This window comes from Mauremys reevesii, linkage group 1 (assembly GCF_016161935.1).
Source record: "Mauremys reevesii isolate NIE-2019 linkage group 1, ASM1616193v1, whole genome shotgun sequence".
Lineage (NCBI taxonomy): Eukaryota > Metazoa > Chordata > Testudines > Geoemydidae > Mauremys > Mauremys reevesii.
The window spans coordinates 74,046,758-74,060,426 of record NC_052623.1 but is presented as its reverse complement, the minus strand read 5'-3'; positions in this window follow the sequence as shown (position 1 = coordinate 74,060,426).

Here is a 13,669-nt window from a genome sequence, read left to right as displayed (position 1 = left end):
CGGACGCCCAGGAAACTCAGTCTAGAAAATTCCAGGAGCTGACAAACTCCAAGAGGGGTTACACATAAGATACCCTGTAGAGAGGTATAATGCACTGGGGTAAAAATACAAGCTCTATGAACCCCAGAGTGGATTCTGCTGCTGGCCAAACTGAGTTCTGGAGATGATTTTGGTTACCATCTCTTGAGAGGAACTCTGATACTACAGTGATGATTCTGGTATAAGAACTTGGGTAGAACTGCACGTGAGAATCCAGCTTGGCCCCTTGGTTTTTGAACAGTGCTTCTATTCAGTGTATAACACCTATCTCTGATAAGTTTCTCCTCTCTACCCACTTAAGGGGAGCCAGAGGGGAAGAAGAGTAAAATGGTCTGGATAGTTTTGTGGAAAGAGATAGTGATCTGAAACCAGGATGGACACTCTTTCCAGCCACCATACTCCTCCAAATTAGGGATTACCAGTGTGGATAACAGAAAATCTTCTAGGGAGATATCTATCAGGGAGCTGTGTCACTGATGGAAAGTGCCCTGTTTTCTTAAGGCATCTTCTTGAGGATTAGCTCAACCTTTTTTTTTTGGAACTGCATAGAGTTCTAGATAGTTATGCATGTGAGGAACATTAATTTTGCTTATCCACAGAGGTACTCTCATGCAGCCTGACTGGGGATCCGGGGACTATCTGATGATCTGAAGCCATCTGTCTACTCTCACAGTCCTCTAGTGACTCAGTATGGAACGTGTCTTGATTGAAAGTTTGTCTTATGGACACTTTCTCTCTTCTCGGTGATCATATAAGCCCCCTGCCAAGTAATTTATGATCTTATAACTTCACCCCAGAAATTACAAAATTACATTGAAAAATAACAAGATTAATATTGATATTTTAGATGTCTTTAATACAATATGTAAAAACTGGCTAAAATTACTTTTCTTCTTCATTTCATCTTCTTCACTCATATTTTCTGTTTCTTTCAAATGAGGAGAAGTACTGTGTGGTCCACAGTTTGAGAACCTGTGATCTATCGGTGTATCTAGCTCAAAGGTGGGCAACTTGCGGACCACAGGCCATCAGGGAAATCAGCTGGTGGGACACGAGACAGGTTGTTTACATTTGCACGGCCACCCGCAGTTCCCAGTGGCCGTGGTTCGCCGTTCCCAGCCAATGGGAGCTGCAGGAAGCAGCAGCCAGCACGTCCCTGTGGCCCACCCAACTTCCCATGGCTCCCATTGGCCAGGAACAGTGAACCGTGGCCACTGGGAGCTGTGAACGGTCATGCAAATGTAAACAAACTGTCTAGCGGCCCGCCAGCAGATTACCCTGCTGGGCTGCATACGGCCCACAGGCTGCAGGTTGCCCATCATTGATCTAGCTTCTCTTAAAGCATCTTCCAAAGTTATAAAGTGTGCACAACAAGTGATAGTTCTCTCTCCTCCTTCCATTTGGAGTGTGGAACAACAGTTACTGTTATGTGAGAATGTGAATATAATTGCAGAGACCAAAGTTCATCCTCCATTTTAGAGGGCAATTTTTTTGGATTATACACACACGTCAGAAAACAGTGACAGGCTGAAGTTTACAGTAGGCTCTTCTTCCTGTGGACATAAAGTAAAACTAAAAATAATTTAATTGTCAAGTACAGTTCATAGAATACCAGAGTTGGAAGGGACCTCAGGAGACCATCTAGTCCAGGGGTCGGCAACCTCTGACATGCGCCTCGCCAGGGTAAGCACCCTGGCAGGCCAGGCTAGTTTGTTTACCTGCCGCATTGGCAGGTTTGGCGGACCGCAGCTCCCACTGGCTATGGTTCGCTGTCCCAGGCCAATGCAGGAAGCCGTGGCCAGCACATTTCTCAGCCTGCGGTGCTTCCTACTGCCCCCATTGGCCTGGGACAGCGAACCATGGCCAGTGGGAGCTGCAGTCCGCTGAACCTGCCTGATAAACAAACTGGCCCAGTGCACTTACCCTAGCAAGCCATGTGCCAGAGGTTGCCAACCCCTGATCTAGTCCAACTCCCCTGCTCAAAGCAGGACAAATCCCTGGACACTGTTATATTTTTTCCCCATTCCCTAAAGGCCCCCTCAAGGTTTGAACTTACAATGCTAGGTTTAGCAGGCCAATGCTCAAACCACTGAGCTATCCCTCCCCTAGTTCTGTGGGCATTAATAAGAACAACTTTAGTCATTAGGGACTGGGCTTTGTTCAGTTTTCTATTCATGTTGTTTTGATTTTGTGGTATTACAGGAAGGCTGGGTTGAAGAAGTGGGTTTCACATTATAGTTTGAGATTCATGTTCATCCTGTTCTCGTCAAGGAATGAGTTGCAGATTTGTGGCCCAGTCACTGAGAAAGCTGTCTCCTGAACACACAGGTCTGACTTTTAAGGTTTGAAAGTTGTATTGCTCCAATGGAATTTAGCTATCACAAGAGGTCATGGCCACACTTAGTTAGGTTGCCCCTGAAGTGACTGAAAGATAAGAGAAAAAAATAACAAACTTTTTTTCTTCATGGTGCACTTTACAATAACCTACAAATTCATTTGATGCAGATGCATGAGGCATTTCTGGAATGGAAACAAGCTATACAAATAAAAGAAAAATGAGAGGCATATTCATTCGTATTGCCAAGAGAATTATTTTTAGGGCCAAATTCTGCTTGCACATGGCTTCTATTGACTTCATCTGAATGCAGAGTTGGCCTTGAGCTATTTTTAATGTAGATGCAAAACTCCATGTTTCCCTATACCTTTCCCACCACCATTTCATTGCTGAGGTTTTCAGCTCAGAAAAAAAGAATGTGCTTGGTTGAAACCATCTGCCACTCAGAATACACAGAGCTCATCAGTTATAACAGAAAAGTTTACAGTGGACTATTTATTAAGCTCTTTGAGAAGTGTAATTAGAGGTGACAGGCAGCACCTTTCTTCGGTGTGAGGGTACCCTCATCCCGTTTAAAATTATTTTTTAACATAATTTTGTTTAAAAAGTAGAATGGATTGGGGAGGAAAAAAATCAGAAGCAAGAATTTATACTTTATTCTACCTTTAAAAAGAGAGGTTTTGCTGTGAGGCTGATACTGTGAACAAATTTCCATGTCTTTATTACTGGTTTCAGTCTTTCTTACCAACAGACACAAATACAGGCAGGCTTCACTCATCAAAGTATTTTCAGTTCTTGTAACACTTTATACCTGTGCACAAAAGAATCTATAAATATTTAAGAAATGCATAAAGGTAACAGACTCAGAGTTTTATACTACTTTCCCTGGAGCAATGTGCAGAGGAGCTTTTCAGATAAATTAATCAAGAGAGATTCATAGACTGGTCTGTGTTTTAAGTACTGTTTGCAGCTAGAATTGGGATGAAATTCTGAGATATCATCATTTTATTTTATCCAAACCTGTTGACCAATCTAAACCCTTCCTTCAGTGAATTCAATGGATAAACATTTTACTAATGTCTCCGAGAAAATACTGCAGAACTCATAGATGGCAATGTGGAACAAGTATATGTTCTCACAATCTACCAGGATTAAAACACAGTCTAAAACATAGCAGTGACTTTATGTAAAAATAAATCAAACAAAATAGGAAAATATAAGCGGATTAGAATAGAACGAAGGAGAATGGATAAAGTAGTATGTCCAGAGTATCTAGAAAAGCTGTTCCAGAATATTTCCCCTGCAAATGGCTGCCTAACTCCACTTGAAAACAGTTTACACAACTTTATCGCATTCTTGCCTCTTCTGATTAATGTGATATATTTGTTAATATTTGATTGATAAATTTGTGTATAATTTTAAGTCTCAACCTGTTCCCATAGAAGTAAATGGCAGACAGCCCATTAACTTGAAAGGAATTAGGATCAGGACCCTTATCTGCACTTATTATAGTAAACTCTTATTAGATAATGTAAATAGTGCAACAATAAATGGCATTATGACATGCTGTATTTTCTCCTCTGAAGGTATAAACCAGAGATGCAAGCTACGTAAAATGTTCTTCCAGCAACATCTAGCTACTTTGTACTTTCCATGGGGAGTAGTGATGGCAGATTTGGAGTTGGCCCTAAAGCTGTCATATGTTAAGCAAGCGAACGCCCTGCTTTATTCTTCTGGACACCAGGGCTTGATCTAATCTCATTTACATTGGGTTTTGACTGGTGTGCCCCCTGATTTCAACAAGTACTGTAGATTGACACCTCTGTACATTAGAGGAGAATTAGGCCCTCTTATTTCTTTGCTTTTCCTGACTCAGAGCTTTCAGTGTTTCTATGTATTTGAAGTCCAAAACAGATGTTTTGAGTTCTATATAAGCTCTTTAGCATTTCCCCGGTTCTCATCTGTTTTCTTGTACGTTAATACAGAGTCCTGAAAGATGTCCACATTCTTATCTGTGTGCAAATTTTCACCCATTTGTTTTGTGAAATACATTTGAAAAATATAGATTTCACATTTTGAGGAAAGCTGGAGTGTTTTCCAGAGTATATAATTATACCCTGCCCCTTACTGGTAGAATAACTTGTCCTCCATTTACCAGAGTCAGCCTGTCAATACTTGTTCTTATTATTATTAATAATGATTTATATAATGATGACAACCAAATTTCCAAGTCAGGATCAGGGCCCCATTTTGCTACAGCACTGTACTTACATAGAAAAATATGGTCCCTTCTGCAAAGATATTTCACCCCTGCAATGGGTATGTTGCCATGGATAACTGCAGATAGGATTTTGCTTATATATAGACCAGCAAGTGGAAGAAGATATGGGGGCATATTTAGTTAGTGATTTTATTACATTGTCACCAGGCTAACATTACCATTATAATAAAAAACACCAGTGAGTTTATTAGCTCCTTTAAGGGCTGAGCAGGTGGGGTTTTTATGTTTTTTTTGCAAAACAAAAGGAATCCCACAGCTCTCTAAAACACAAGGCATCAAATTTGTCCATTAGACACTTTCATGCAACTCTCAAGTCAATGGTATTTGTGCACAAAGGTTTACTTTCTGTGGTTAACTGGCACACTAGCTTGCTGGCATCCCTTATTCTTAAATGTTCAATTAATTGCTATAGCGAGCTTAGTGTGCATGCTCTTGCTAGTGGAAGATTTCTATCCAATTCAAATATGGCATATAAATAGGTTGACAAAGATGGAAACAATCATGATTTTTGTAACAACATAGAACCATAGCTATATAGGTCTTAAAGGGACCTTGCAAAGCCATCAAGTCCAGCCTCTTGTGTTGAGGCATGACCAAGTATACCTAGACCGGGGTCAGCAACCTCTGGCATGTGGCTCACCAGGGTAAGCCACAGCCAGCACATACCTCACCCGCGCTGCTTCCCACAGCTCCTATTGGCCTGGGACGGTGAACCGCGGCCAGTGGGAGCCGCGATCGGCCGAACCTGTGGACGTGGCCGGTAAACAAAGTGGCCCGTCCCGCCAGGGTGCTTACCTAACCCAGGGGTGGGCAAACTTTTTGGCCTCAGGGCCATATCGGGGTTCTGCAACTGTATGTAGGGCTGGGTAGGGAAGGCTGTGTCTCCCAAAACAGCCTGGCCTCTGCCCCCTATCCGCCCCCTCCCACCTCCTGACTGCCCCCCTCAGAATCTCCAACCCATCCAACCCCCCCTGCTCCTTGTCCCCTAACCATCCCCTCCTGGGACCCCTGCCCCCTATCCAACCCACTTGCTCCCTGTCCCCTGTCTGCCCTGACCCCATCTATACCCCTGCCCCCTGGCAGCCCCTCTGGGACTCCCACCCCTATCCAACCACCCTCTGCTCCTCGTCCCCTGACCACCCACTCCCAGGTCTCCCCACTCCAACTGTCCCCCAGGATCCCACCCCCGTATCCAAGCCCCCCTTCTCTCTGTCCCCTGACTGCCCTCCCAACCCCTATCCACTTCCCCGCTCCCTGAGAGGCCCCCCAGGACTCCCGCTCCCAACCCTCCGTGTTCCCCATCCCCTGACCCCCATCCAATTGCCCCCTCCTCCCTGACTGCCCCCCAGGACCTCCTGCTCCCTTACTGAACCCCCCACTCCCAACCCCCTTACCAGTAGCAGGAGCTTGCAACTGCAACACCCAGCCAGAGCCAGCTGTGCTCCCCACGCTGCCCAGCAGGAGTGGCAGGCCAGAGCGCGGCTGCATGGCTGCGGGGGAGGGAGGACAGTGAGGGACGTACCAGGGACTAGGCTCCCCAGCTGGGATTTCAGGGGCCAGGCAGGACGGTCCCATGGGCCGGATGTAGCCTGCGGGCCATAGTTTGCCAACGTCTGGTCTAACCTGTTCTTAAAAAACATCCAATGGTGGAGATTCCACAACCTCTCTTTGATGCCTACTCCTGTGCTTTACTAGCCTTTTAATTAGAAAGATTTTCCTAATACCTTACCTAAATCTGCCTGGCTGCAGATTAAGTCAATTACTTCTTGTCCACCTTCAGCAGACATGGAGGACAATTGATCACAGTCCTCTTTCTAACAGCCCTTAACATATTTGAAGACTGTTATCTGTCTCTTCATCTTCTTTCCTTGAAGCTAAACATGCCCAGATTTTTTAACCTTTCCTCATAGATTGGGTTTTCAAAACCTTTTAATCATTTTTGTTGCTCTTCTCTGGGCTCTCCAATTTTTCTACATTTCTTAAAGTGAGGTGTGCAGAACTGAACTCAATACTCCAGCAGAAACTTCACCAGTGCTGAGAAGAGCGGGACAATTACATCCCATCTTACATACAATACTCCTGTTAATACACCCCAGAATGCATCACATCGTTGGCCTGTATTCACCTTCTGATTCATTATAATGTTGAATTGTAAACTTGTAATGGATTTTCATGTAAGGATTATTTATAATAACTGCCACTTCTTACTGCCACAGCCACTGTACTCTGTCACCGCTCACCACTGCTGCTGCTATTTTCTCTGCTGCCGCTGGCTGCTCACTGCCACCCCGGCCACTGTTATCTCTGCTGCCACTCAGCTCTACTGCTGCTGTCACTGCTGCAGCTTGCTGCTCACTGCCACTCCTGCGATGCCACATCCTGAGCTTCTACCACATAGCACTGAACAGAAACAAGGACTCTCAATTGAATCTGATCAGCTTGGCCTTTAAACACTGGAGGGGGAGGGTCAAATGGTGTCTAGGACTCTTTAGGCTGAATCCACACCCCCAGGTAAGAAACTCTTTGTCTTTCACTAGGATTTGGCATCCCTACTTAGCAAGTGAGGTTCACTAAGTCAGGGCATGCTAAGTTCAGTTCTGCAGCTTATATGATAAGGATAACACTCCTTTATCCTGGTGTAAGTTTACCCCCCAAACTAGCCAAAATTAATGACTCTATCCACTGAACACCTAGGCAGAGTACGGCCTTGGCTACACTTGCAAATTTGCAGCGCTGCAGCAGGGTGTGAAAACACACCCTCTCCAGCGCTGCAAATTGCGGCGCTGCAAAGCGCCAGTGTGGTCAAAGCCCCAGCGCTGGGAGCACGGCTCCCAGCACTGTACGTTATTCCCCACAGGGAGGTGGAGTACGGACAGCGCTGGCGCTTTGACTACACTTAGCGCTTCAAAGCGCTGCCGCGGCAGCACTGCCGCAGCAGCGCTTTGAAGTGCAAGTGTAGCTAAAGCCTAGGTCTGTCCTTTCCCCAGTTCATCACTAGATCTCAGGGGAGATCTCATTCAGACTCTGGTCACATATATTCATAGCTAGATATTTAACTACTTCTGTTCATTTGCAAGTCAGGCACATAGGCATCTAATTACTAAGTCTTGCCTCTGCAATTGATTGTGGGCTCAAACCTGCAGAATCTATTATTTGTGGGCATATACTGCTGTCAGAAATGGATACTGGGTTAAGGACGGGTTCACATTCACTTGCTATGATTCTACATTCAGTGAAGCAATTTTTACCCTCAAATGCCCATATGCAACTCCCTTTGACCTTAGCAGGAGTTGTGCATGTGAGGGAAGAATTTAGTCCACAATCTTTCATCCCCATTCTAAGCATCCTTAAAAGGTAATAATAATATGGATTGTGTCATTCTCTAGACAAATTTTAGGTACTGGGTTGAACTCTGCTTCCTCCTGCTACTACTCACCATGTTGTTTTTGCAGAGGTGAGAACCCTGTGCTCTAGAGACTTTTAATGCTGTCTTTTTCTGCTTTGTTTTATGACACCTTATGTTCTCCAGTCTGCTTCTCAGTGAAAGCAGGTTTACCACTTAATGACTGTATGCCTCACCAATACTAATTCCTTCACTAATCAGACACTGTATGAGCTTCACATTCCACCATACTTATTTTTTTAATGTTTCTAAGTTTGAAATACTGTAGAAATTAAAGATAGCCAGTCTAGTTTTAAAACCGGTCCTTGTATCTATGAATCAGTCTTTTGTTTGGTTGGAGAAGTGCTTTCCTCTTGCCAAATTAATCAGAGGTAAATGTGTTGGTTTAACTAGTTACCTTCCATCAATTGGCTTTTAGCTAGTCATGTCTTAAACTTCAAAAAATAGTTTTTACCAATGGAATTTCTTCTGCTGTTTATGCTCCCTATCCTGGATAATTCAATTAGGCTCAGTTGGTGCAGCTGGACCCTGAAACCCTAACTCCAATTTAAGAACTGCTGCCAAATCACCATAATAATTGAAGCCACTTAAAACAGCAATCTGCAAGCCAGCATGGTGGCTCTGAAGATTATCACTCCAGTCTGTTAGACAATCTGTTCAGGAAGACTTTGGTTTAAGTCCTGGCACCATTCATTTGTCTGCACTTTGCTCTTGATTTTGAGCCACACTTTCCTGACTGTTGCTCCAGAGGGGAATGGGAAGGAAGTGGGAAGGGGAGTTGTAAATGCCTCAGCTGAATTAAAATTTAGAAACTTCTCCTAACAATAAAATATCTTATATATGATTTTTTAAATGTCAGAGAGTCTCATTCTGCTGAAAACTGTCATTTTGTTCTGCTGCACATATTTTATATTGAAGTGGATAACAAGATTTTTTGTTTAATTTATACATACAATCCTCAAACCAATACCTATGAGGTAGGCATTATCCCTATTGTTCATATAAAGTGTCTTGTCCCAGGTCATAACCAGTGGCTAACCCACTCGGTAGAACCCAGCCATTCTCTCTTTGCACCAGTAGCTCAAACAGCCTCTTTCATATGTTTATCAAGTGAGAGAATGGGCTTAGGAATTTTAAAGTCTTGGTAAGGAGGTCTGAAATATACCAGCTTCTGAAAGCAGGTCCTCCAATGCAAGGTTCATTGGAATGAAAGGACTCTAGGAAAGTTACAAAAAGAACAGGAGTACTTTTGGCACCTTAGAGACTAACAAATTAATTTTGAGCATAAGCTTTCATGGGCTACAGCCCACTTCATCGGATGCATAGAATGGAACATATAGTGAGGAGATATATATACATACAGAGAACATAAAAAGGTGGGAGTTGCCCAGCCAACTCTAAGAGGCTAATTAATTAAGATGAACTGTTGTCAGCAAAAAAACTTTTGTAGTGATAATCAAGATAGCCCATTTAAGACAGTTTGACAAGAAGCTGTAAGGATACTTAACATGGGGAAATAGAGTCAATGTGTGTAATGGCTCAGCCATTCCTAGTCTCTATTTAAGCCTAAGTTGATTGTATCTAGTTTGCATATCAATTCAAGTTCAGGAGTTTCTCCTTGGATTCTGTTTTTGAAGCTTTTCTGTTGCAAAATTGCCACCTTTAAATCTGTTACTGAATGGCCAGAGAGGTTGAAGTGTTCCCCTACTGGTTTTTGAATGTTATGATTCCTGATGTCAGATTTGTGTCCATTTATTCTTTGCATAGAGACTGTCCGGTTTGACCAATGTACATGGCAGAGGAGCATTGCTGGCACATGATGGCATATATCACATTGGTAGATGTGCAGGTGAATGAGCCCCTGATGGTGTGACTGATGTGATTAGGTCCTATGATGGTGTCACTTGAATAGATATGTGGACAGAGTTGGCATCAAGCTTTGTTGCAAGGATAGGTTCCTGGGTAGTGTTTTTGTTCTGTGGTGTGTGGTTGCTGGTGAGTATTTGCTTCACCAAATAGGTTGGGGGGCTGTCTGTAACTGAGGACACGCTTGAAATAGAAATTCCAATAAAAAGCAAGTATAAGGGATTGGAAACATAATGTTACAAGTGAAATAAAACGTAAAATGCAATCTATAGTCTTTACTTATTAACAATTTATTTTCCTGTCTAATAAGGTATTTCTCACCCAATGGTCAGTTCTTGCAATGCTTGTCCAGTTCAGAAAGCTGGAATCCACCTTTCATCAGAAACCCCTGCTGTCAGAGTTTCTCCTCTGTAAAGGAAAACAACTTGTGACATTTATCCTGTTCTTATAGGGTTACAGGCAGGGTTTAAATTCACAGAGACTATTTCCTAGAGTGCACCTACTCCCCCAATCAATTAGTTCTTAGCTTTTGGCAGAAGCCATACTTGACCTTCTTCAATGAAATATTGAGAAGATGGTCAAACACACAAGTAATATTCTTGCCAGGGTACTTCCTGGGCATATCTGTGTCACACCCACCAAAGGCAATATCTTTGACACTGACAGTCTAGATTCAGTCCAAGACATGGAAAGGAAACAGCTTTAGTGGCAGTGCTGGATGATCTCTGCTGGTAATGGATGGAAGGCAGACATCTGTTCTCATCCTCCTGGACCTCTCTGCATTCATGTGAAACTGCTATCCCATCTGAAGGAAATGGGTCACAGGGAATGCACTGGAATGGGTCTGAGTCCTTCCTGATAGGATGTAACCAAAGGGTGATAGTGGGGAAATTGTACCTCCATCAGAAAGAACATCACTTGCAGATTTTCACAAAGATCAATTCATTCTTATTCAGCATTTCCATGCATCCACCAGGAGAACTAGTAACATATTGTGGGTTCAAATTCCAGTAGCTTACTGATATCCCTACAGCTCTGAGATAAAACTGCATCAATAACTCTGTTCTTCAGGCACAGAAGAATTATCTACTCTAACAGCAAAGATTGCTTGTGCAGGAGACAGAGATTTCTTAGAAGACCGTCCAAGTCTGTGGAACGAACTCATGGAGGATCTAAAAACCACTACACACCTCAGCACTTTCTCTTCTAAGTAAAAGACACACTTCTTCAACCTGTTTTCAATAAGAGGCTTTTAGCACCACAGACGTTAACAAACAGAAAACAAATATTACCAAAAGTCCAGATGGAGTTTTTCCCCTGGGAAAAATGGGAAGAATTGCATGTGGCAAGGATTCTTGTTGCTTATCGCACTCCTGGAAGGCTCTTAGATACTAGAGTGATGGGCGCAGAATAAGAACCTATAAAAAATCAAAATGAATATTTTGGAAGTAGTCACTTCACTCCACAGTGTAAAATAAAAAAGAATGATGTCTTTTCAGTGGTGAATGTAAAATCCTCGAAAAATTAAAATGCACTGGCCATGAATACAGTATATGTAATATAGTCCTACATTACTGCCTGGGATGGATGAACAATGTAACACCCCTTTGCCCATGGTACTTCTCTCAAAGGCCAAAGTTCTGGGTCTGAGAGCAGAAGCAATAACACGAGTTATTCCTTAAAATAGGAAGAAGATGAAAGGGATGAGAACAGTGGGAGCTTCATTGGATCATTGCAGAGCCCCTGGGTGAGGTGAGAGAGAAGGAGGAGGAGGAGGAGGAATAAAGAAACTAGCATCCCTGAGCTGACTTCCACACAGCTTGTAAAAATGTACCTGATCAGCCCTGCCTGACTTTGGAAAATGGTAAAGGAACTATACAGTTATCAAAGTCCAGCCCACTTACCCTTTCCTTTTGGTTACTAGTGCACCCAGAAAGAAAAAGTAAAAGCCTTCACACTGCAGCAGCCTAGGCTGAGATTTTAAGGCCGAGATGCCAGCGGGATTACTTTGAGAAGTGTTTGTTTTTTTTAAATTTAAATATTAAAACATTTCATTAAGTGGATTGCCTACAAACACTATCTCCTGTGGCTTTTTCTTTATTGAATACCATTGTGTTTCCTTTAGGTAAGCAGCAAAAATGGAGCATTTAGCTGTCAAATGCATAGACTAAGGATAAAAACAGTTAATGACAATGTGAAAGAGACATTTTGCCCCCATCTGACAGATACACTACATGGCATCTGCTTTAAAGAAAAACCAAGCCAGTAGCACTTCTCAGGCCCAATAGCAGATTCTCAAGGCATATGGGGCAGATGTGAGCTAAAATAAGAACAGTGTCTGAAAGGAGACAGATACATGGTTTTTTAGCATTGAGGGAAACAGTCAGTTGTTGCATCTGCCCTATGGCAACCTTCCCTTAATGACACTGGATACCTGCCAGTCTCTAATTATCCTTACACCAATAACTTTAAATAGCGGCTTCCTTCAAACTATTATCTTATTCCTTGCTCAGTGGCTTCTCCAAGTGGACTATCTCATCAGAATGACATAAATCTGATAATGCAGCACACAGCAACATGGCAGTCGCCATGGGGGCCCCAGAAAGATATTCTCTTCTGAAAGGTATAAAATATATTTGTAAATGTCTCTGTGACTTTGCATGTCCCTGAGAAGCTCCTTATCCATGCATGCTGGAAGAAAGACAGGAGACCATGGATGTGGTTTATTCACACAACTTTATTCACCTATTATATCTGGGAGTACCCAGCAACAAACTGTACAGTGTAGGAAAGACGGGGTCGGCTCCCAATGGTTTCAGTCATAGAAACCTCAGGCCCCTTTTTCAGCTCCATGAAAGAGGGACAGGGAAAGAAGGAAGATCAGCTCCCTGAAGAGATAATTTCCTTCAAATCCTTTTCCAATCCATTTTATCCTATAACCATGTCCCCTCCATTCCGAGTATCTGAATTGGACATCCACCACAGGCTTCATTTATAAAACTGCAGCATTATTACCTACCCCCCTTACTACTTCCATCTGGTTCCAGACCAGCTGTGGGGAAGGCAAAAACCCTTGCCTGGGCCAATCTGATAGTAAGGGGGAAATTCCTTCCCAGGCCCCCAAGGAAGAGGGCAACTGGCATTATGCCCACAATGGGTCAAAAGGGAACCTGATCCTTTTGCTAAGTTCATGGGTACTGCCATCCTGATCCTGGTAAACAGAGTATCTCCATGGCTTTGTTGGGTGTCAATACCTCCCCACTCATCCAGTCAGAAAAAAGGGCAATGCACTGTCCTTGTTCTGACCTGGCCCTGATTGCTTCCTGATCATCCCTGGAAACTTTCCCCCTTCTCCCCACCGGCTGTAAGGTAGCCCTTAAAGGGGTAACATCCCTTTTCTTCCTGATAGTTGGACAAAGACCACTCGCATAAAGTTTGTAGTGGTCACATTTTCACCGAGTGATAATTTATGTATTTCATTTTAATAAAGGAAGAGATGAGCTTTTGGAAATAAAATAAACAGAAAATTAAAAATGATCATATTATACATATAGAGAGAGTAGTACGATAAAAGTGTGACATGGTATACAATCACTGTTATATTATTTGTATTTCAGTAGGACATAGGTGCTTCAACCATCCCACCAAGATCAGGGCTTCAATGTATTAGGTACTATACAAACAAATAGTAAGAGGCAGTGAAAAGTTAAAAGCTTACAACTTAACGAGAGAAGAGTGGAAGGCG